Below are 25,681 nucleotides of genomic sequence, written 5' to 3'. Positions count from 1 at the left end.
CCCACACCGGTGTAAAAACCGTGGAGTTTTACTCCTGAAATTACTGCAAAAAGTTAGATGAATTCCCAGCCCCGCCATGGGCTAGCAGGGACCCGGATAGCTTTTACTGCAGATACGGGTCCCCACACTTCCAGTTCGGAGTTTGCGCATGCCCACTGCGGCGGCCTCCATGGCGGACTTGGGCCGCGGAGCATGACCGCAGAAAGAGACCCCCCGATCGGTCGCGTGCCCGACCCTCAAACCCCATACAATCATTCCCTGGCCGCCAATAAGGTCCCCCCTGACCTCCGATCTGCCCGCTCCCGACTGAGTCCGCAGCCGCCACGCGAGCAACCCGACCGGCAACACCAGGTTAGTTCCACGCCGTCGGGAACTTGGCTGGTCGGGGCGGAGGATTGCTGGGCGGGTCTCTGGCAATGGCCCCCGGCAGCGCGGCGTACTCCCCGGTGATGCCGATTCTCCGCCCCAGCGCCGGCCCCAATTTCGGGGTGCGGAGAATCAAGCCCCTGGCAATGTGGACAATACATAATTGCCTATTTTGGCAGGGATAATAAAGAAGAAGCTTTGGTCGCTTATTTTCTCAATGGTCAAACTGATCGCAGAGCTCTTAGTTCCAGAGGAACCCAGTGTCCGATTGCATGAATCACCAAAGATTAGTGTGCAGACACAGTGAGTAATTCAGAAAGATAATCGAGTGTTATTGTTGATTGCAGGGGAATTGAATTTAACATTGGGGAGGTAATTCTTCAGTTTTATCGAACATCTGGAGAACTGCGTACAGTATTGGTCTCCTTATTTAGGAAAGATGTAAAATTCAGAGAAGGTTTACCAAACTAATACCTGGAAGGGGGGGTTGCCTTATGAGGAAAGAGTGGACTGACACGACTTATGTCTGCTGGAGTTTAGAAGAGTCTGTGGAGATTTGACTGAAACATAAGATTCTGAGGGGACATGATAGGGTGGATATGATAGGGTGGATATGATAGGGTGGATATGATAGGGTGGATATGGAAAAGATGTTACCTTTATAAAGAACAAAGAACAAAGAACAATACAGCACAGGAACAGGCCCTTCGGCCCTCCAAGCCTGCGCCGACCATAATATCTGCCTAAACTAAAACCGTCTGCACTTACGGAGTCCGTATCCTTCCATTCCCACCCTATTCATATATTTGTCTAGATGCCCTTAAATGCCTCTATTGTACCTGCTCCCACCCCCTCCCCAGGCAGCACGTTCCAGATCTTTCCCACCCTCTGTGTAAAAAACTTGCCTCGCACATCTGTTCTAAACTTTTCCCCATGCACTTTAAACCTATGTCCCCGAGTACTTGACTCTCCTACCCCAGGAAAGAGCATCTGACTATCCACTCTGTCCATTCCACTCATAATCTTGTAGACCGCCTCTCAACCTCCGTTGTTCCAGTGAGAACAAACAGAGTTTCTCCAACCTCTCCTCATAGCTAATGCCCTCCATACCAGGCAACATCCTGGTAAATCTCTTCTGTACCCTCTCCAAAGCATCCACATCCTTCTGGTAGTGTGGCGATCAGAATTGAACACAATATTCCAAATGAGGCCTAACTTTTGAATTTGTCCCCTGCACACCAAGATCTCGAGCATTACTATGTATCAGGAAAAGCAAGATCCCAATACTGACCTCTGGGGAACTCCACTATTCAACCAATTTTGTATCCACGTTGCTGCTGTCCATTTTATTCCATGAGCTGGAACGTTTCTCACAAGTCTGTTGTGTGGCACTTTATCAAATGCCTTCTGAAAGTCCAGGTATACCACATTGACCGCATTACCCACATCAACCCTTTCTGGCATCAAAAAACTCTAACAAGTATGTTAAATATTTGTTTACCCTGATAGAAATGTTCAAAATCATGAGGGTGCTGGATAGAGTGGTCAGGGAGAAACTGAATCCAGTCATAAACGGATCAAGAACGAGAGGGCACAGATTTGCAAAAGAAGCAAATGTGATGTAAGAAAACATGTTTCCACATTGGGGTGTGGAATGCACGGCCTGGGAGTGTGGTGGAGGAAGGTTCAAACTGAGGATTCAGGAGGGCAATAAATGATTACTCGAATATTGCAACGTTAATGTAAGCCTGCTTGTGACAATAAAGGTTATTATTATTAGATTCAATGTGCAGGGGCTGGGAACAAAGCAGGGAGATTGGGCAAAGTCATGATGCTCGTTTGGGGGGCCGGTGTAGACAGAATGGACCAAATGTCCTCCTCCTGCCCCGTAATAATTCTGCGATTCTGAGATTCAATACAGGCTGGAAGGAGATGGAAATAAGAACAGTTCTTTGATGAGAAAGTTCAATCGATCAATTGAAGCTCTGTTTCGGCAAGAATTCCTGGTTTGCAAAATGTGATGTCACATGAGGCAGATTTCCATAATTGAAAGAATGCTGAAAATGTGAAACAGGAGCCAGAAATTCCTTTTGACAAAATGCAATTGTCCAATAATGCAGTGCTGACAGAAACATTACTAAAAACCGAAGCTAGTGAATAAATCTCCTCACAATAGCTTTGATCCAGTCAGCGTTTTCTTCATATTGAATATTTTAGTGAGGACCACATATTTAACAGAACCTCAGAATAATGATATTTTTCCAAAAGTTGCAATACCTCCGACCTTCACAAAGACATCCTTTAAATGGATCAGTGTGTCCTTTCACGTAGACACAATCACGCAATTATTCTCGCAAAACAAATTGAGCTCACAATGCTCAGAATCACAGAACGGTTACAGAACAGAAGGAGGGTTTTGGCTCAATCCCGAAAGGAGCAATTAATTCATGCTGCACGTCTGCTGTCTCCACGTGATCCTGGAAATATTTGCTTCTCAGATAATGATCCAATTCTCTTTTGAAAGCCTCGATTCATCCTCCCTCCACCACACTCACAGACAGTGCATTCCAGATCCTAACCACTCGATGTGTGAATCTGCCTCCAGCACACTCTCAAACAGTGCATTCCACGGCATTTTACACATATATAAAGAGCAAGAGGGTAGCCAGAGAAGGGGTTAGCCCATTCAAGGACAGGGGAGTGCTTCTATGCATGGAACAACGGGAAATTAGTACTTTGCATCAGTATTCACCAAAGAGAAGGACTTGGTAGATGATGAGTCTGGGGAGGAGTGTGTAGATAGGCTGAGTCATGTTGAGATCATACAGGAGGAGGTGTTGGGCTTCTTGAAAAAGATCAAGGTAGATAAGTCCCCAGGGCTTGTTCGGATCTACGCCAGAATACTGAGGGAGGCAAGGGAGGAAATTGCTGAGGCCTTGACAGAAATCTTTGTATCCTCATTGGCTATAGGGAAGTTACAGAGGACTGGAGAGTAGACAATGTTGTTCCTTTGTTTAAGGAGGGCAGCAGGGATAATCCAGGAAATTATAGGCCAGTGAGCCTTACGTCAGTGGTAGGGAAATTATTGGAGAGGATTCTTTGAGACAGGATTTACTCCCATTTGGAAACAAATGGACGTATTAGCGAGAGTCAGCATGGTTCTGTGAAGGGGAGGTCGTGTATCACTAACGTGTTCCAGTTTTTTGAGAAAGTGACGAACATGATTGATGAAGGTAGGGCAGTGGATGTTGTCTATATGGACTTCAGGAAGGCCTTTGACAGGGCCCCTCATGGCAGGCTGGTACAGAAGGTGAAGTCGCACGGGATCAGGGGTGAGCTGGCAAGATGGATACACAACTGGCTCGGTCAAAGAAGGCAGAGAGTAGCAATGGAAGGGTGCTTTTCTGATTGGAGGGCTGTGACTAATGGTGTTCTGCAGGGATCAGTGCTGGGTCCTTTGCTGTTCATAGTATATATAAATGATTTGGAGGAAAATGTAACTGAAATGAAAATTGCTTATTGTCACAAGTAGGCTTCAAACAAAGTTACATGTGAAAAGCCCCTCGTCGCCACATTCCAGTGCCTGTTTGTAAAATGTAAACTAGTCTGATTCGTAAGTTTGTGGATGATATAAAGGTTAGTGGAATTGCAGATAGTGATGAGGACTGTCAGAGGATACAGCAGTGTAAAGATCAATGGAGTTTTGGGTGGAGAGATGGTAAATGGAATTTAATCCAGTCAAATGTGAGGTAATGAATTTTGGAAGGTCTAGTACATGTGGGAAATATACAGTGAATGACAGAACCTTGAAGAGTATTGACAGTCAGAGAGATCGAGGTGTACAGGTTCACAGTTCACTGAAAGGGGCAACACAGGTGGAGAAGGTAGTCAAGAGCGCATACGGCATGCTTGCCTTCATTGGCCGGGGCATTGAGTATAAGAATTGGCAAGTTATGTTGCAGCTGTATAGAACCTTAGTTAGGCCACACTTGGAGTATAGAGTCCAATTCTCGTCGCCACACTACCAGAAAGATATGGAAACTTTGAAGAGGGTATAGGAGAGGGTGACCAGGATGTTGTCTATGGCTAAAGGGATCAAGGAGTATGGAGAGAAAGCGGGAGTGCGGTGCTGAATTTGCAGGATCAGCAATGATCATATTGAATTTGATTTCGGCGGGAGAATCAGCTGGTGAGTCAGTTTCAGCGGGAGCAGTGCGGAAGTGTTTGCTGGGAGGTAAGTCTGTCCTATAAAAGCACTTGTCTTTGCAGGGGCAGGCCAGTCGATTTTGGCGTGAGAACAGCTGGTGAGTCAGTTTCAGCGGGAGCAGTGCGGAAGTGGTTGCTGGGAGGTAAGTCTGTCCTTTAAAAGCACTTGTCTTTGCAGGGGCAGGCCAGTCGATTTCGGCGGGAGAATCAGCTAGTGAGTCAGTTTCAGCGGGAGCAGTGCGGAAGTGGTTGCTGGGAGGTAAGTCTGTCCTTTAAAAGCACTTGTCTTTGCAGGGGTAGGCCAGTCGATTTCGGCGGGAGTGGAGCTGGCTGGTTAGTCAATTTCAGCAGGAGCTGAGAAAATTTTTTTTTTTTTTTTAAATTAGTGTTTTAGGAGGGAACAGGAAGTCGACCCGCGGACGTCTGGGAAGACCCTCACCAATAAATTCTGGTGGAGAGGAAACCCGAGACACTACACGTGTAGTGTCTCCCACCCGCCCTCCTCCTCTAACCTAATAATAAAACCCATTGGTCTGAGGTAAGTACCATATTTTATTATATTATTATTATTTTTTATAAAAATTTAATTTAGTTGTTAGCCAGATCTTGGTAGAAAGTTAGAGGAATGGCAGGGAAGGGAGTGCAATGTTCCTCCTGCAGGATGTTTGAGGTGAGGGATGCAGTTAGTGTCCCTGCTGATTTTATCTGCAGGAAGTGCTGCCATCTCCAGCTTCTCCAAGACCGAGTTAGGGAACTGGAGCTGGAAGAACTTCGGATCATTCGGGAGGCAGAAGGGGTCATAGATAGCAGCTTCAGGGAATTAGTTACACCAAAGATTGGAGATAGGTGGGTAACTGTAAGAGGGACTGGGAAAAAGCAGTCAGTGCAGGGATCCCCTGCGGTCGTTCCCCTGAGAAACAAGTATACCGCTTTGGATACTTGTGGGGGGGGGGACTTACCAGGGGTAAGCCATGGGGTACGGGCCTCTGGCACGGAGTCTGTCCCTGTTGCTCAGAAGGGAAGGGGGGAGAGGAGCAGTGCATTAGTAATTGGGGACTCTATAGTCAGGGGCACAGATAGGAGATTTTGTGGGAGCGTGAGAGACTCACGTTTGGTATGTTGCCTCCCAGGTGCAAGGGTACGTGATGTCTCGGATCGTGTTTTCCGGGTCCTTAGGGGGGAGGGGGAGCAGCCCCAAGTCGTGGTCCACATTGGCACTAACGACAGAGGTAGGAAAGGGGACAAGGATGTCAGGCAGGCTTTCAGGGAGCTAGGATGGAAGCTCAGAACTAGAACAAACAGAGTTGTTATCTCTGGGTTGTTGCCCGTGCCACGTGATAGTGAGATGAGGAATAGGGAGAGAGAGCATTTAAACACGTGGCTACAGGGATGGTGCAGGCGGGAGGGATTCAGATTTCTGGATAACTGGGGCTCTTTCTGGGGAAGGTGGGACCTCTACAGACAGGATGGTCTACACCTGAATCTGAGGGGCACAAATATCCTGGGGGGAGATTTGTTAGTGCTCTTTGGGGGGGTTTAAACTAATGCAGCAGGGGCATGGGAACCTGGATTGTAGTTTTAGGGTAAGGGAGAATGAGAGTATAGAGGTCAGGAGCACAGATTTGATGTCGCAGGAGGGGGCCAGTGTTCAGGTAGGTGGTTTGAAGTGTGTCTACTTCAATGCCAGGAGTATAAGAAACAAGGTAGGGGAACTGGCAGCATGGGTTGGTACCTGGGACTTCGATGTTGTGGCCATTTCGGAGACATGGATAGAGCAGGGGCAGGAATGGATGTTGCAGGTTCCGGGGTTTAGGTGTTTTAGTAAGCTCAGAGAAGGAGGCAAAAGAGGGGGAGGTGTGGCGCTGCTAGTCAAGAGCAGTATTACGGTGGTGGAGAGGATGCTAGATGGGGACTCTTCTTCCGAGGTAGTATGGGCTGAAGTTAGAAACAGGAAAGGAGAGGTCACCCTGTTGGTAGTTTTTTATAGGCCTCCTAATAGTTCTAGGGATGTAGAGGAAAGGATGGCGAAGATGATTCTGGATAAGAGTGAAAGTAACAGGGTAGTTATTATGGGAGACTTTAACTTTCCAAATATTGACTGGAAAAGATATAGTTCAAGTACAATAGATGGGTCATTTTTTGTACAGTGTGTGCAGGAGGGTTTCCTGAAACAATATGTTGACAGGCCAACAAGAGGCGAGGCCACGTTGGATTTGGTTTTGGGTAATGAACCAGGCCAGGTGTTGGATTTGGAGGTAGGAGAGCACTTTGGGGACAGTGACCACAATTCGGTGACGTTTACGTTAATGATGGAAAGGGATAAGTATACACCGCAGGGCAAGAGTTATAGCTGGGGGAAGGGCAATTATGATGCCATTAGACGTGACTTGGGGGGGGATAAGGTGGAGAAGTAGGCTGCAAGTGTTGGGCACACTGGATAAGTGGGGCTTGTTCAAGGATCAGCTACTGCGTGTTCTTGATAAGTATGTACCGGTCAGGCAGGGAGGAAGGCGTCGAGCGAGGGAACCGTGGTTTACCAAGGAAGTGGAATCTCTTGTTAAGAGGAAGAAGGAGGCCTATGTGAAGATGAGGTGTGAAGTTTCGGTTGGGGCGATGGATAGTTACAAGGTAGCGAGGAAGGATCTAAAGAGAGAGCTAAGACGAGCAAGGAGGGGACATGAGAAGTATTTGGCAGGAAGGATCAAGGAAAACCCAAAAGCTTTCTAGAGGTATGTCAGGAATAAGCGAATGACTAGGGAAAGCGTAGGACCAGTCAAGGACAGGGATGGGAAATTGTGTGTGGAGTCTGAAGAGATAGGCGAGATACTAAATGAATATTTTTCGTCAGTATTCACTCAGGAAAAAGATAATGTTGTGGAGGAGAATGCTGAGCCCCAGGCTAATAGAATAGATGGCATTGAGGTACGTAGGGAAGAGGTGTTGGCAATTCTGGACAGGCTGAAAATAGATAAGTCCCCGGGACCTGATGGGATTTATCCTAGGATTCTCTGGGAGGCCAGGGAAGAGATTGCTGGACCTTTTGCTTTGATTTTTATGTCATCATTGGCTACAGGAATAGTGCCAGAGGACTGGAGGACAGCAAATGTGGTCCCTTTGTTCAAAAAGGGGAGCAGAGACAACCCCGGCAACTATAGACCGGTGAGCCTCATGTCTGTAGTGGGTAAAGTCTTGGAGGGGATTATAAGAGACAAGATTTATAATCATCTAGATAGGAATAATATGATCAGGGATAGTCAGCATGGCTTTGTGAAGGGTAGGTCATGCCTCACAAACCTTATTGAGTTCTTTGAGAAGGTGACTGAACAGGTAGACGAGGGTAGAGCAGTTGATGTGGTGTATATGGATTTCAGCAAAGCGTTTGATAAGGTTCCCCACGGTAGGCTATTGCAAAAAATACGGAGGCTGGGGATTGAGGGTGATTTAGAGATGTGGATCAGAAATTGGCTAGCTGAAAGAAGACAGAGGGTGGTGGTTGATGGGAAATATTCAGAATGGAGTACAGTCACAAGTGGAGTACCACAAGGATCTGTTCTGGGGCCGTTGCTGTTTGTCATTTTTATCAATGACCTAGAGGAAGGCGCAGAAGGGTGGGTGAGTAAATTTGCAGACGATACTAAAGTTGGTGGTGTTGTCGATAGCTGGGCTGAGAGGTGGCAAATGGAGTTTAATGTAGAGAAGTGTGAGGTGATTCACTTTGGAGGAATAACAGGAATGCGGAATATTTGGCTAATGGTAAAGTTCTTGAAAGTGTGGATGAGCAGAGGGATCTAGGTGTCCATGTACATAGATCCCTGAAAGTTGCCACCCAGGTTGATAGGGTTGTGAAGAAGGCCTATGGAGTGTTGGCCTTTATTGGTAGAGGGATTGAGTTCCGGAGTCGGGAGGTCATGTTGCAGCTGTACAGAACTCTGGTACGGCCGCATTTGGAGTATTGCGTACAGTTCTGGTCACCGCATTATAGGAAGGACGTGGAGGCTTTGGAGCGGGTGCAGAGGAGATTTACCAGGATGTTGCCTGGTATGGAGGGAAAATCTTATGAGGAAAGGCTGATGGACTTGAGGTTGTTTTCGTTGGAGAGAAGAAGGTTAAGAGGAGACTTAATAGAGGCATACAAAATGATCAGGGGGTTGGATAGGGTGGACAGTGAGAGCCTTCTCCCGCGGATGGATATGGCTGGCACGAGGGGACATAACTTTAAACTGAGGGGTAATAGATATAGGACAGAGGTCAGAGGTAGGTTCTTTACGCAAAGAGTAGTGAGGCCGTGGAATGCCCTACCTGCTACAGTAGTGAACTCGCCAACATTGAGGGCATTTAAAAGTTTATTGGATAAACATATGGATGATAATGGCATAGTGTAGGTTAGATGGCTTTTGTTTCGGTGCAACATCGTGGGCCGAAGGGCCTGTACTGCGCTGTATTGTTCTATGTTCTATGTTCTATGAATGGTGGTGCAGGCTCGAAGGGCCGAATGGCCTCATCCTGCAACTATTCTCTGTTTTTATGCTTCATTAACTATGAGGAGACTAGCATGATCCAGTCCAGTCCAGTCCAGTCCGTAGCTCCAGAGTGAAGCGGCCTCATTCTGCCAGGAATAAATGTGACGTTAAAGGAAATTTGCCGGGATTTCATTTTGTTTAATTAAGTAATGGGATGTGGGCGTCGCTGGTTAGCGTTTATTGCCCATCCCTAGATGCCCTTCAGAAAGTGGTGCTGAGCTGCCATCTTGAATTTTGTTCATTTATCTTCACAATGATGGCCGGGGGTCAGGTGGTGGGCGGGCGGGCGGGCGGGGCGGGGGGGGGGGGGGGGGTGGGGTCTGGTGATAATCATGGGTGATTTTAAACTACATATAAATTGAATTAAATAGTTTGGTAAACGATTCCTGGTTAATGAGTTCACAGAGTGTTTTGGGGGGAGTTTTCTGGAGCAGCTCTTTCCAGAACCAACAAGAGAGGAGGCCGGACGAGGGATGGTAACGTGCAACAAGGCCGGATTGATTAACAGAGAGGGGCATTGATAATGACATGACTGAATTTGAGGGAGAGAGGAGTGGATATAAACGAGTATTTAAAACTTAAACAAAAGTGATTAGGGCGTCCTGACGACAGAGCTGAAGAAAGCGAACTGGGAAATTAGTTTAAAGGACAGGTTAGTAAAGCTGCAGAGACAGACATTGAAGGAGATATTTCAGAATACTCAGAAAAGGTACATTCCAGTGAGAGAGGAGAGACTCACAGTGAAGGAGAGACAATCCCAGGGAAGGGGAGACTCAAAGGGAAGGAGAGACTATCCCACGGAAGGGGAGACTATCCCAGGGAAGGGGAGACTCACAGGGAAGCAGAGACTATCCCAGGGAAGGGGAGACTATCCCAGGGAAGGAGAGACTCACAAGAAAGGGGAGAAAATCCCAGGGAAGGAGAGACTATTCCAGGGAAGGGGAGGCTATCGCAGTGAAGGAGAGACTGTCCCAGGGAAGGGGAGGCTATCGCAGTGAAGGAGAGACTGTCCCAGGGAAGGAGAGACTATCCCAGGGAAGGGGAGACTATCCCACGGAAAGGGGAGACTGTCCCAGGGAAGGAGAGACTATCCCAGGGAAGGTGAGACTATCCCAGGAAAGGAGAGACTATCCCAGGGAAGGAGAGACTATCCCAGGGAAGGAGCGACTATTCCAGGGAAGGACAGCCTATCCCAGGGAAGGGGAGACTATCGCAGGGAAAGAGAGACTATCCCAGGGAAGGGGACACTCACAGGGAAGGAGAGACTATCCCAGGGAAGGGGAGACTCTCGGGGAAGGAGAGACGATCCCAGGGAAGGAGAGACTATCCCAGGGAGAGAGAGACTATCCCAGGGAAGGGGAGACTCACAGGGAAGGAGAGACTATCCCAGGGAAGGGAAGACTATCCCAGGAAAGGAGAGACTCACAGAGAAGGAGAGAATAACCCAGGGAAGGAGAGACTGTCCCAGGGAAGGGGAGAACATCCCAGGGAAGGAGAGACTATCCCAGGGAAGGAGAGACTATCCCAGGGAAGGAGAGACTATCCCAGGGAAGGGGAGACTCTCGGGGAAGGAGAGACTATCCCAGGAAAGGAGAGACTATCCCAGGGAAAGAGAGACTATCCCAGGGAAGGGGAGACTCACAGGGAAGGAGAGACTATCCCAGGGAAGGGAAGACTATCCCAGGGAAGGAAAGACTCACAGAGAAGGAGAGACTATCCCAGGGATGGAGAGACTATCCCAGGGAAGGAGAGACTATTCCTGGGAAGGAGAGACTCACAGGGAAGGGGAGGCTGTCACAGGGAAGGAGAGACTATCCCAGGGAAGGAGAGACTATTCCAGGGAAAGGGAGACTATTCCAGGGAAGGAGAGACTATCCGAGGGAAGGACAGACTATCCCAGGGAAGGGGAGGCTATCGCAGGGAAGGAGAGACTATCCCAGGGAAGGAGAGCCTCACAGGGAAGGAGAGACTATACCAGGGTAGGAGAGACTATCCCAGGCAAAGGGAGGCTATCCCAGGGAAGGGGAGACTACCCCAGGGAAAGAGTGACAATCCCAGGGAAAGAGAGACGATCCCAGTGAAGGGGAGACTCACCGGGAAGGAGAGACTATCCCAGTGAAGTGGAGACTCACAGGGAAGGAGAGACAATCGCAGGGAAGAGGAGACTATCCCAGGGAAAGAGAGACCATCCCAGGGAAAGAGAAACTATCCCAGTGAAGGGGAGACTCACCGGGAAGGAGAGACTATCCCAGGGAAGGAGAGACTGTCGCAGGGAAGGAGGGACTATCCCAGGGAAGGAGAGACTATCCCAGGAAAAGAGAGACTATCCCAGTGAAGTGATGAGTCACAGGGAAAGAGAGACTATCCCAGGGAAGGAGAGACTATCCCAGGGAAAGAGAGTCTATCCCAGTGAAGGGGAGTCTCACAGGGAAGGAGAGACTATCCCAGGGAAGAAGAGACTATCCCAGGGAAAGAGCGACTATCCCAGTGAAGGGGACACTTACAGGGAAGGAGGGACTATCCCAGGGAAGGAGAGACTATCCCAGGGAAAGAGAGACTATCCCAGGGAAAGAGAGACTATACCAGTGAAGGGATGACTCACAGGGAAGGAGAGACTATTCCAGGGAAGGACAGTCTATCCCAGGGAAGGAGAGACTATCCCAGGGAAGGGGAGACTCATGGGGAAGGAGAGCCTATTCCAGGGAAAGAGAGACTATCCCAGGGAAGGAGTGACTCACATGGAAGGAGGGACTATCCCAGGGAAGGGGAGACTATCCCAGGGAAGGGGAGGCTATCCCAGGGAAGGAGAGAGTGTTCCAGGGAGGGGGAGATTATCTCAGGGAAGGGGAGATTATCTCAGGGAAGGGGAGATTATCCCAGAGAAGGAGAGACTGTTCCAGGGAAGGGGAGATTTTCCCAGGGAAGGGGAGACTATCCCAGGGAAGGGGAGGCTATCCCAGGGAAGGGGAGACTCACAGGAAAGGAGAGACTATCCCAGTGAAGGAGAGACAATCCCAGGGAAGGGGAGACTGTCCCAGGAAAGTAGAGACTATCCCAGGGAAGGAGAGACTATCCCAGGGAAGGGGAGATTCACGGGGAAGGAGAGCCAATTCCAGGGAAAGGGAGACTATCCCAGGGAAGAAGAGACTATCGCAGTGAAGGAGAGACTACCTCAGGGAAGGGGAGACCATCCCATGGAAACAGAGACTATCCCAGGGAAGGAGGGACAATCCCAGGGAAGGAGAGACTATCCCAAGGAAGAAGAGACTATCCCAGTGAAGGAGAGACTATCTCAGGGAAGGAGAGACTATCACAGGGCAGGAGAGACTATCACAGGAAAGGAGAGACTATCCCAGGAAGGGGAGTCTATCCCAGGGAAGGAGAGACTATCCCAGGGAAGGGGAGACTATCCCAGGGAAGGAGAGACTATCCCAGGGAAGGAGAGACTATCCCAGGAAGGGGAGTCTGTCCCAGGGAAGGAGAGACTATCCCAGGGAAGGGGAGACTCACAGGGAAGGGGAGACTACCCCAGGGAAGGGGATACTATCCCAGGGAAGGACAGAATATCCCAAGGAAGGGGAGACTATCCCAGGAAAGGGGAGACTGCCAAAGGGAAGGGGAGACTGTCCCAGGAAAGTAGAGACTATCCCAGGGAAGGGGAGACTCACTGGGAAGGAGAGACTATTCCAGGGAAAGCGAGACTATCCCAGGGAAAGAGGGACTACCCAGGGAAGGAGGGACTATCCCAGGGAAGGGGAGACTATCCCAGGGAAGGAGAGACTATCCCAGGGAAGGAAAGACTGTTCTAGGGAAGGGGAGATTATCCCAGGGAAGGAGAAACTGTTCCAGGGAAGGGGAGATTATCCCAGGCAAGGGGAGACTATCCCAGGGAAGGGGAGACTATCCCAGGGAAGGTGAGACTGTTCCAGGGAAGAGAAGATTATCCCAGGGAATGGGAAACTATCCCAGGGAAGAGGAGATTATCACAGCGAAGGGGAGACAATCCCAGGGCAGGAGAGACTATTCCAGTGAAGGAGAGACTGTTCCAGGGAAAGAGAGACTATCTCAGGGAAGGGGAGACCATCCCATGGAAACAGAGACTATCCCAGGGAAGGAGAGATTATCCCAGGGAAGGAGAGACTATCCCAGGGAAGGGGAGACTGTCACAGGGAAGGAGAGACTATCACAGGAAAGGAGAGACTATCCCAGGAAGGGGAGTCTATCCCAGGGAAGGAGAGACTATTCCAGGGAAGGAGAGACTATTCCAGTGAAGGGGAGACTGTCGCAGGGAAGGAGAGACTATCACAGGAAAGGAGAGACTATCCCAGGAAGGGGAGTCTATCCCAGGGAAGGAGAGACTATCCAAGGGAAGGAGAGACTATCCCAGGGAAGGAGGGACTATCCCAGGGAAGGTGGGACTGTCCCAGGGAAGGGGAGACTATCCCTGGGAAAGAGAGACTATCCCAGGGAAGGAGAGACTATCCCAGGGAAGGGGAGACTGTCTCAGGGAAGGAGAGACTATCCCAGGGAAGGGGAGACAATCCCAGGGAATGGGATACTATGCCAGGAAAAGCGAGACTATCCCAGGGGAGGAGAGACTGTCCCAGGGAAAGAGAGACTATCCCAGTTAAGGGGAGACTCACCGGAAAGGAGAGACTATCCCAGGGAAGGAGAGACAATCCCAGGGAAGGAGAGACTATCCCAGGGAAGAAGAGACTATCCCAGTGAAGGAGAGACTCTCTCAGGGAAGGTGAGACTATCACAGGGCAGGAGAGACTATCACAGGAAAGGAGAGACTATCCCAGGAAGGGGAGTCTATCCCAGGGAAGGAGAGACTATCCCAGGGAAGGAGAGACTCACAGGGAAAGAGAGACTATCCCAGGGAAGGGGAGACTATCCCAGGGAAGGAGAGACTATCCCAGGGAAGGAGAGACTATCCCAGGAAGGGGAGTCTATCCCAGGGAAGGAGAGACTATCCCAGGGAAGGGGAGACTCACAGGGGAGGGGAGACTACCCCAGGGAAGGGGAGACTATCCCAGGGAAGGACAGAATATCCCAAGGAAGGGGAGACTATCCCAGTGAAGGGGAGACTGCCAAAGGGAAGAGGAGACTATCCCAGTGAAGGAGAGACTATCCCAGGGAAGGGGAGACTCACTGGGAAGGAGAGACTATTCCAGGGAAAGCGAGACTATCCCAGGGAAAGAGGGAATACCCAGGGAAGGAGGGACTATCCCAGGGAAGGGGAGACTATCCCAGTGAAGGGGAGACTATCCCAGGGAAGGAGAGACTGTTCCAGGGAAGGGAAGATTATCCCAGGGAAGGGGAGACTATCCCAGGGAAGAGGAGATTATCACAGGGAAGGGGAGACAATCCCAGGGCAGGAGAGACTATTCCAGTGAAGGAGAGACTGTTCCAGGGAAAGAGAGACTATCTCAGGGAAGGGGAGGCCATCCCATGGAAACAGAGACTGTTCCAGGGAAGGAGACCTTATCCCAGGGAAGGAGAGACTATCCCAGGGAAGGGGAGACTGTCACAGGGAAGGAGAGACTATCACAGGAAAGGAGAGACTATCCCAGGAAGGGGAGACTATCCCAGGGAAGGAGAGACTATTCCAGTGAAGGGGAGACTGTCGCAGGGAAGGAGAGACTATCACAGGAAAGGAGAGACTATCCCAGGAAGGGGAGTCTATCCCAGGGAAGGAGAGACTATCCAAGGGAAGGAGAGACTATCCCAGGGAAGGAGGGACTATCCCAGGGAAGGTGGGACTGTCCCAGGGAAGGGGAGACTATCCCTGGGAAAGAGAGACTATCCCAGGGAAGGAGAGACTATCCCAGGGAAGGGGAGACTGTCTCAGGGAAGGAGAGACTATCCCAGGGAAGGGGAGACAATCCCAGGGAATGGGATACTATCCCAGGAAAAGCGAGACTATCCCAGGGGAGGAGAGACTGTCCCAGGGAAAGAGAGACTATCCCAGTTAAGGGGAGACTCACCGGAAAGGAGAGACTATCCCAGGGAAGGAGAGACAATCCCAGGGAAGGAGAGACTATCCAAGGGAAGAAGAGACTATCCCAGTGAAGGAGAGACTATCTCAGGGAAGGTGAGACTATCACAGGGCAGGAGAGACTATCACAGGAAAGGAGAGACTATCCCAGGAAGGGGAGTCTATCCCAGGGAAGGAGAGACTATCCCAGGGAAGGAGAGACTCACAGGGAAAGAGAGACTATCCCAGGGAAGGGGAGACTATCCCAGGTAAGGAGAGACTATCCCAGGGAAGGAGAGACTATCACAGGAAAGGAGAGACTATCCCAGGAAGGGGAGTCTATCCCAGGGAAGGAGAGACTATCCCAGGGAAGGGGAGACTCACAGGGAAGGGGAGACTACCCCAGGGAAGGGGAGACTATCCCAGGGAAGGACAGAATATCCCAAGGAAGGGGAGACTATCCCAGGGAAGGGGAGACTGCCAAAGGGAAGAGGAGACTATCCCAGTGAAGGAGAGACTATCCCAGGGAAGGGGAGACTCACTGGGAAGGAGAGACTATTCCAGGGAAAGCGAGACTATCCCAGGGAAAGAGGGACTACCCAGGGAAGGAGGGACTATCCCAGGGAAGGGGAGACTATCCCAGGGAAGGAGAGACTATCCCAGGGAAGGAGAGACTGTTCTAGGGAAGGGGAGATTATCCCGGGGAAGGGGAGACTATCCCAGGGAAGGAGAAACTGTTCCAGGGAAGGGGAGATTATCCCAGGCAAGGGGAGACTATCCCAGGGAAGGGGAGATTATCCCAGGGAAGGAGAGACAATCCGAGGGAAGGGGAGACTATCCCAGTGAAGGGGAGACTATCCCAGGGAAGGAGAGACTGTTCCAGGGAAGGGAAGATTATCCCAGGGAAGGGGAGACTATCCCAGGGAAGAGGAGATTATCACAGGGAAGGGGAGACAATCCCAGGGCAGGAGAGACTATCCCAGTAAAGGAGAGACTGTTCCAGGGAAAGAGAGACTATCCCAGGGAAGGAGATATTATCCCAGGGAAGGAGAGACTATCCCAGGAAGGGGAGTCTATCCCAGGGAAGGAGAGACTATCCCAGGGAAGGGGAGACTCACAGGGAAGGGGAGACTACCCCAGGGAAGGGGAGACTATCCCAGGGAAGGACAGAATATCCCAAGGAAGGGGAGACTATCCCAGGGAAGGGGAGACTGCCAAAGGGAAGGGGAGACTGTCCCAGGAAAGTAGAGACTAACGCAGGGAAGGAGAGTCTATCCCAGGGAAGGAGAGACTATCCCAGGGAAGGGGAGACTCACTGGGAAGGAGAGACTATTCCAGGGAAAGCGAGACTATCCCAGGGAAAGAGGGACTACCCAGGGAAGGAGGGACTATCCCAGGGAAGGGGAGACTATCCCAGGGAAGGAGAGACTATCCCAGGGAAGGAAAGACTGTTCTAGGGAAGGGGAGATTATCCCAGGGAAGGGGAGACTATCCCAGGGAAGGAGAAACTGTTCCAGGGAAGGGGAGATTATCCCAGGCAAGGGGAGACTATCCCAGGGAAGGGGAGACTATCCCAGGGAAGGAGAGACTGTTCCAGGGAAGGGAAGATTATCCCAGGGAAGGGGAGACTATCCCAGGGAAGAGGAGATTATCACAGGGAAGGGGAGACAATCCCAGGGCAGGAGAGACTATTCCAGTGAAGGAGAGACTGTTCCAGGGAAAGAGAGACTATCTCAGGGAAGGGGAGACCATCACATGGAAACAGAGACTATCCCAGGGAAGGAGAGATTATCCCAGGGAAGGAGAGACTATCCCAGGGAAGGGGAGACTGTCACAGGGAAGGAGAGACTATCACAGGAAAGGAGGGACTATCCCAGGAAGGGGAGTCTATCCCAGGGAAGGAGAGACTATTCCAGGGAAGGAGAGACTATTCCAGTGAAGGGGAGACTGTCGCAGGGAAGGAGAGACTATCACAGGAAAGGAGAGACTATCCCAGGAAGGGGAGTCTATCCCAGGGAAGGAGAGACTATCCAAGGGAAGGAGAGACTATCCAAGGGAAGGAGAGACTCTCCCAGGGAAGGAGGGACTATCCCAGGGAAGGTGGGACTGTCCCAGGGAAGGGGAGACTATCCCTGGGAAAGAGAGACTATCCCAGGGAAGGAGAGACTATCCCAGGGAAGGGGAGACTGTCTCAGGGAAGGAGAGACTATCCCAGGGAAGGGGAGACAATCCCAGGGAATGGGATACTATCCCAGGAAAAGCGAGACTATCCCAGGGGAGGAGAGACTGTCCCAGGGAAAGAGAGACTATCCCAGTTAAGGAGAGACTCACCGGAAAGGAGAGACTATCCCAGCGAAGGAGAGACAATCCCAGGGAAGGAGAGACTATCCCAGGGAAGAAGAGACTATCCCAGTGAAGGAGAGACTATCTCAGGGAAGGTGAGACTATCACAGGGCAGGAGAGACTATCACAGGAAAGGAGAGACTATCCCAGGAAGGGGAGTCTATCCCAGGGAAGGAGAGACTATCCCAGGGAAGGAGAGACTCACAGGGAAAGAGAGACTATCCCAGGGAAGGGGAGACTATCCCAGGGAAGGAGAGACTATCCCAGGGAAGGAGAGACTATCACAGGAAAGGAGAGACTATCCCAGGAAGGGGAGTCTATCCCAGGGAAGGGGAGACTCACAGGGAAGGGGAGACTACCCCAGGGAAGGGGAGACTATCCCAGGGAAGGACAGAATATCCCAAGGAAGGGGAGACTATCCCAGTGAAGGGGAGACTGCCAAAGGGAAGAGGAGACTATCCCAGTGAAGGAGAGACTATCCCAGGGAAGGGGAGACTCACTGGGAAGGAGAGACTATTCCAGGGAAAGCGAGACTATCCCAGGGAAAGAGGGACTACCCAGGTAAGGAGGGACTATCCCAGGGAAGGGGAGACTATCCCAGTGAAGGGGAGACTATCCCAGGGAAGGAGAGACTGTTCCAGGGAAGGGAAGATTATCCCAGGGAAGGGGAGACTATCCCAGGAAAGAGGAGATTATCACAGGGAAGGGGAGACAATCCCAGGGCAGGAGAGACTATTCCAGTGAAGGAGAGACTGTTCCAGGGAAAGAGAGACTATCTCAGGGAAGGGGAGGCCATCCCATGGAAACAGAGACTATGCCAGGGAAGGAGAGCTTATCCCAGGGAAGGAGGGACTATCCCAGGGAAGGTGGGACTGTCCCAGGGAAGGGGAGACTATCCCTGGGAAAGAGAGACTATCCCAGGGAAGGAGAGACTATCCCAGGGAAGGAGGGACTATCCCAGGGAAGGTGGGACTGTCCCAGGGAAGGGGAGACTATCCCTGGGAAAGAGAGACTATCCCAGGGAAGGAGAGACTATCCCAGGGAAGGGGAGACTGTCTCAGGGAAGGAGAGACTATCCCAGGGAAGGGGAGACAATCCCAGGGAATGGGATACTATCCCAGGAAAAGCGAGACTATCCCAGGGAAGGAGAGACTGTCCCAGGGAAAGAGAGACTATCCCAGTGAAGGGGAGACTCACCGGAAAGGAGAGACTATCCCAGGGAAGGAGAGACAATCCCAGGGAAGGAGAGACTATCCCAGGGAAGAAGAGACTATCCCAGTGAAGGAGAGACTATCTCAGGGAAGGTGAGACTATCACAGGGCAGGAGAGACTATCACAGGAAAGGAGAGACTATCCCAGGAAGGGGGTCTATCCCAGGGAAGGAGAGACTATCCCAGGGAAGGAGAGACTCACAGGGAAAGAGAGACTATCCCAGGGAAGGGGAGACTATCCCAGGTAAGGAGAGACTATCCCAGGGAAGGAGAGACTATCACAGGAAAGGAGAGACTATCCCAGGAAGGGGAGTCTATCCCAGGGAAGGAGAGACTATCCCAGGGAAGGGGAGACTCACAGGGAAGGGGAGACTACCCCTGGGAAGGGGAGACTATCCCAGGGAAGGACAGAATATCCCAAGGAAGGGGAGACTATCCCAGGGAAGGGGAGACTGCCAAAGGGAAGAGGAGACTATCCCAGTGAAGGAGAGACTATCCCAGGGAAGGGGAGACTCACTGGGAAGGAGAGACTATTCCAGGGAAAGCGAGACTATCCCAGGGAAAGAGGGACTACCCAGGGAAGGAGGGACTATCCCAGGGAAGGGGAGACTATCCCAGGGAAGGAGAGACTATCCCAGGGAAGGAGAGACTGTTCTAGGGAAGGGCAGATTATCCCGGGGAAGGGGAGACTATCCCAGGGAAGGAGAAACTGTTCCAGGGAAGGGGAGATTATCCCAGGCAAGGGGAGACTATCCCAGGGAAGGGGAGATTATCCCAGGGAAGGAGAGACAATCCGAGGGAAGGGGAGACTATCCCAGTGAAGGGGAGACTATCCCAGGGAAGGAGAGACTGTTCCAGGGAAGGGAAGATTATCCCAGGGAAGGGGAGACTATCCCAGGGAAGAGGAGATTATCACAGGGAAGGGGAGACAATCCCAGGGCAGGAGAGACTATCCCAGTAAAGGAGAGACTGTTCCAGGGAAAGAGAGACTATCCCAGGGAAGGAGAGCTTATCCCAGGGAAGGAGAGACTATCCCAGGAAGGGGAGTCTATCCCAGCGAAGGAGAGACTATCCCAGGGAAGGGGAGACTCACAGGGAAGGGGAGACTACCCCAGGGAAGGGGAGACTATCCCAGGGAAGGACAGAATATCCCAAGGAAGGGGAGACTATCCCAGGGAAGGGGAGACTGCCAAAGGGAAGGGGAGACTGTCCCAGGAAAGTAGAGACTAACGCAGGGAAGGAGAGTCTATCCCAGCGAAGGAGAGACTATCCCAGGGAAGGGGAGACTCACTGGGAAGGAGAGACTATTCCAGGGAAAGCGAGACTATCCCAGGGAAAGAGGGACTACCCAGGGAAGGAGGGACTATCCCAGGGAAGGGGAGACTATCCCAGGGAAGGAGAGACTATCCCAGGGAAGGAAAGACTGTTCTAGGGAAGGGGAGATTATCCCAGGGAAGGGGAGACTATCCCAGGGAAGGAGAAACTGTTCCAGGGAAGGGGAGATTATCCCAGGCAAGGGGAGACTATCCCAGGGAAGGGGAGACTATCCCAGGGAAGGAGAGACTGTTCCAGGGAAGGGAAGATTATCCCAGGGAAGGGGAGACTATCCCAGGGAAGAGGAGATTATCACAGGGAAGGGGAGACAATCCCAGGGCAGGAGAGACTATTCCAGTGAAGGAGAGACTGTTCCAGGGAAAGAGAGACTATCTCAGGGAAGGGGAGACCATCCCATGGAAACAGAGACTATCCCAGGGAAGGAGAGATTATCCCAGGGAAGGAGAGACTATCCCAGGGAAGGGGAGACTGTCACAGGGAAGGAGAGACTATCACAGGAAAGGAGGGACTATCCCAGGAAGGGGAGTCTATCCCAGGGAAGGAGAGACTATTCCAGGGAAGGAGAGACTATTCCAGTGAAGGGGAGACTGTCGCAGGGAAGGAGAGACTATCACAGGAAAGGAGAGACTATCCCAGGAAGGGGAGTCTATCCCAGGGAAGGAGAGACTATCCAAGGGAAGGAGAGACTATCCAAGGGAAGGAGAGACTCTCCCAGGGAAGGAGGGACTATCCCAGGGAAGGTGGGACTGTCCCAGGGAAGGGGAGACTATCCCTGGGAAAGAGAGACTATCCCAGGGAAGGAGAGACTATCCCAGGGAAGGGGAGACTGTCTCAGGGAAGGAGAGACTATCCCAGGGAAGGGGAGACAATCCCAGGGAATGGGATACTATCCCAGGAAAAGCGAGACTATCCCAGGGGAGGAGAGACTGTCCCAGGGAAAGAGAGACTATCCCAGTTAAGGAGAGACTCACCGGAAAGGAGAGACTATCCCAGCGAAGGAGAGACAATCCCAGGGAAGGAGAGACTATCCCAGGGAAGAAGAGACTATCCCAGTGAAGGAGAGACTATCTCAGGGAAGGTGAGACTATCACAGGGCAGGAGAGACTATCACAGGAAAGGAGAGACTATCCCAGGAAGGGGAGTCTATCCCAGGGAAGGAGAGACTATCCCAGGGAAGGAGAGACTCACAGGGAAAGAGAGACTATCCCAGGGAAGGGGAGACTATCCCAGGGAAGGAGAGACTATCCCAGGGAAGGAGAGACTATCACAGGAAAGGAGAGACTATCCCAGGAAGGGGAGTCTATCCCAGGGAAGGGGAGACTCACAGGGAAGGGGAGACTACCCCAGGGAAGGGGAGACTATCCCAGGGAAGGACAGAATATCCCAAGGAAGGGGAGACTATCCCAGTGAAGGGGAGACTGCCAAAGGGAAGAGGAGACTATCCCAGTGAAGGAGAGACTATCCCAGGGAAGGGGAGACTCACTGGGAAGGAGAGACTATTCCAGGGAAAGCGAGACTATCCCAGGGAAAGAGGGACTACCCAGGTAAGGAGGGACTATCCCAGGGAAGGGGAGACTATCCCAGTGAAGGGGAGACTATCCCAGGGAAGGAGAGACTGTTCCAGGGAAGGGAAGATTATCCCAGGGAAGGGGAGACTATCCCAGGGAAGAGGAGATTATCACAGGGAAGGGGAGACAATCCCAGGGCAGGAGAGACTATTCCAGTGAAGGAGAGACTGTTCCAGGGAAAGAGAGACTATCTCAGGGAAGGGGAGGCCATCCCATGGAAACAGAGACTATGCCAGGGAAGGAGAGCTTATCCCAGGGAAGGAGAGACTATCCCAGGGAAGGGGAGACTATCCCAGGAAGGGGAGACTATCCCAGGGAAGGAGAGACTATTCCAGTGAAGGGGAGACTGTCGCAGGGAAGGAGAGACTATCACAGGAAAGGAGAGACTATCCCAGGAAGGGGAGTCTATCCCAGGGAAGGAGAGACTATCCAAGGGAAGGAGAGACTATCCCAGGGAAGGAGGGACTATCCCAGGGAAGGTGGGACTGTCCCAGGGAAGGGGAGACTATCCCTGGGAAAGAGAGACTATCCCAGGGAAGGAGAGACTATCCCAGGGAAGGGGAGACTGTCTCAGGGAAGGAGAGACTATCCCAGGGAAGGGGAGACAATCCCAGGGAATGGGATACTATCCCAGGAAAAGCGAGACTATCCCAGGGAAGGAGAGACTGTCCCAGGGAAAGAGAGACTATCCCAGTGAAGGGGAGACTCACCGGAAAGGAGAGACTATCCCAGGGAAGGAGAGACAATCCCAGGGAAGGAGAGACTATCCCAGGGAAGAAGAGACTATCCCAGTGAAGGAGAGACTATCTCAGGGAAGGTGAGACTATCACAGGGCAGGAGAGACTATCACAGGAAAGGAGAGACTATCCCAGGAAGGGGGTCTATCCCAGGGAAGGAGAGACTATCCCAGGGAAGGAGAGACTCACAGGGAAAGAGAGACTATCCCAGGGAAGGGGAGACTATCCCAGGTAAGGAGAGACTATCCCAGGGAAGGAGAGACTATCACAGGAAAGGAGAGACTATCCCAGGAAGGGGAGTCTATCCCAGGGAAGGAGAGACTATCCCAGGGAAGGGGAGACTCACAGGGAAGGGGAGACTACCCCTGGGAAGGGGAGACTATCCCAGGGAAGGACAGAATATCCCAAGGAAGGGGAGACTATCCCAGGGAAGGGGAGACTGCCAAAGGGAAGAGGAGACTATCCCAGTGAAGGAGAGACTATCCCAGGGAAGGGGAGACTCACTGGGAAGGAGAGACTATTCCAGGGAAAGCGAGACTGTTCTAGGGAAGGGCAGATTATCCCGGGGAAGGGGAGACTATCCCAGGGAAGGAGAAACTGTTCCAGGGAAGGGGAGATTATCCCAGGCAAGGGGAGACTATCCCAGGGAAGGGGAGATTATCCCAGGGAAGGAGAGACAATCCGAGGGAAGGGGAGACTATCCCAGTGAAGGGGAGACTATCCCAGGGAAGGAGAGACTGTTCCAGGGAAGGGAAGATTATCCCAGGGAAGGGGAGACTATCCCAGGGAAGAGGAGATTATCACAGGGAAGGGGAGACAATCCCAGGGCAGGAGAGACTATCCCAGTAAAGGAGAGACTGTTCCAGGGAAAGAGAGACTATCCCAGGGAAGGAGAGCTTATCCCAGGGAAGGAGAGACTATCCCAGGAAGGGGAGTCTATCCCAGCGAAGGAGAGACTATCCCAGGGAAGGGGAGACTCACAGGGAAGGGGAGACTACCCCAGGGAAGGGGAGACTATCCCAGGGAAGGACAGAATATCCCAAGGAAGGGGAGACTATCCCAGGGAAGGGGAGACTGCCAAAGGGAAGGGGAGACTGTCCCAGGAAAGTAGAGACTAACGCAGGGAAGGAGAGTCTATCCCAGGGAAGGAGAGACTATCCCAGGGAAGGGGAGACTCACTGGGAAGGAGAGACTATTCCAGGGAAAGCGAGACTATCCCAGGGAAAGAGGGACTACCCAGGGAAGGAGGGACTATCCCAGGGAAGGGGAGACTATCCCAGGGAAGGAGAGACTATCCCAGGGAAGGAAAGACTGTTCTAGGGAAGGGGAGATTATCCCAGGGAAGGGGAGACTATCCCAGGGAAGGAGAAACTGTTCCAGGGAAGGGGAGATTATCCCAGGCAAGGGGAGACTATCCCAGGGAAGGGGAGACTATCCCAGGGAAGGAGAGACCGTTCCAGGGAAGGGAAGATTATCCCAGGGAAGGGGAGACTATCCCAGGGAAGAGGAGATTATCACAGGGAAGGGGAGACAATCCCAGGGCAGGAGAGACTATTCCAGTGAAGGAGAGACTGTTCCAGGGAAAGAGAGACTATCTCAGGGAAGGGGAGACCATCCCATGGAAACAGAGACTATCCCAGGGAAGGAGAGATTATCCCAGGGAAGGAGAGACTATCCCAGGGAAGGGGAGACTGTCACAGGGAAGGAGAGAATATCACAGGAAAGGAGGGACTATCCCAGGAAGGGGAGTCTATCCCAGGGAAGGAGAGACTATTCCAGGGAAGGAGAGACTATTCCAGTGAAGGGGAGACTGTCGCAGGGAAGGAGAGACTATCACAGGAAAGGAGAGACTATCCCAGGAAGGGGAGTCTATCCCAGGGAAGGAGAGACTATCCAAGGGAAGGAGAGACTATCCCAGGGAAGGAGGGACTATCCCAGGGAAGGTGGGACTGTCCCAGGGAAGGGGAGACTATCCCTGGGAAAGAGAGACTATCCCAGGGAAGGAGAGACTATCCCAGGGAAGGGGAGACTGTCTCAGGGAAGGAGAGACTATCCCAGGGAAGCATAGACTATCCCAGGGAAGGGGAGACTATCCCAGAAAAGGGGAGACTATCCCAGGGAAGGAGAGACAATCCAAGGGTAGGAGAGACTTTCCCAGGGAAGTTGAGACTGTCCCAGAAAAAGAGAGACTCTCCCTGGGAAGGGGAGACTATCCCAGGGAATGGGAGACTCTCCCAGGGAAAGAGAGACCATCCCAGGGAAGGGGAGACTATCCCAGGGAAGCGTAGACTATCCCAAGGAAGGGGAGACTATCCCAAGGAAGGGGAGACTATCCCAGGGAAGGGGAGACTATCCCAGGGAAGGAGAGACTGTTCCAGGGAAGGGGAGATTATCCCAGGGAAGGGGAGACTATCCCAGGGAAGGAGAGACTATCCCAGCGAAGGGGAGACTATCCCAGGGAAGGAAAGACTATCTCAGGGAAGGGGAGAACATCCCATGGAAACATAGACTATCCCAGGGAAGGAGAGACTATCCCAGGGAAGGAGAGACTATCCCAGGACAGGGGAGACTGTCTCAGGGATGGAGAGACTATCCCAGGGAAGGGGAGACAATACCAGGGAATGGGATACTATCCCAGGAAAAGAGAGACTATCCCAGGGAAGGAGAGACTATCCCAGGGAAAGAGAGACTATCCCAGTGAAGGGGAGACTCACCGGAAAGGAGAGACTATCCCATGGAAGGCGAGACTATCCCAGGGAAGGAGAGACTATCCCAGGGAAGGGGAGACTATCCCAGGGTAAGAGAGACTATCCCAGGGAACGATAGACTATCCCAGGGAAGGGGAGACTATCCCAGGGAAGGGGAGACTATATGAGGGAAGGGGAGACTATCCCAGGGAAAGAGAGACTAACCCAGAGAAAGAGAGACTATCCCAGTGAAGGGAAGACTCACTGGGAATGAGAGACTATCCCAGGGAAAGAGAGACTATCGCAGGGAAGGAGAGACTATCCCAGGGAAGGAAAGTCTATTCCAGGGAAGGGGAGACCCACTGCCAAGGAAAGACTTTCCCAGGGAAGGAGAGCCTCTTCCAGGGAAAGAGAGATTATCCCAGTGAAGGAGAGACTATCCCAGGGAAAGAGAGACTATCCCAGGGAAGGGGAGACGATCCCAGGGAAGGAGAGCCTCACAGGGAAGGAGTGACTATCCCAGGGAAGGGGAGACTATCCCAAGGAAGGGGAGACTATCCCAGAGAAGGAGAGACTATCCCAGGGATGGAGAGACTGTCCCAGGGAAGGGGAGACTATCCAAGGGAAGGGGAGACTATCCCAGGGAATGACAGACTATCCCAGGGAAAGTGAGACTATCCCACGGAAGGGGAGACTGTCCCAGGGAAGGAGAGACTATCCCAGGGAAA

The 25,681-nt window shown here is 51.8% G+C and overlaps 1 protein-coding gene across 5 annotated transcripts in view; it reads right to left on the bottom strand.

Annotated features, from left to right (window-relative positions):
• The window catches only part of arap3 (ArfGAP with RhoGAP domain, ankyrin repeat and PH domain 3), an 806,627-nt gene that overhangs the window by 484,507 nt on the left and 296,439 nt on the right, over positions 1-25,681 (bottom strand). The gene's annotated exons all lie outside the window — the stretch shown is intronic.

The sequence above is a fragment of the Scyliorhinus torazame genome, chromosome 7 (assembly GCF_047496885.1).
Source record: "Scyliorhinus torazame isolate Kashiwa2021f chromosome 7, sScyTor2.1, whole genome shotgun sequence".
Taxonomy (NCBI): Eukaryota; Metazoa; Chordata; class Chondrichthyes; order Carcharhiniformes; family Scyliorhinidae; genus Scyliorhinus; species Scyliorhinus torazame.
The sequence above is the reverse complement of the archived record's forward strand: the minus strand, read 5'-3'. Positions and strand labels throughout refer to the sequence as shown.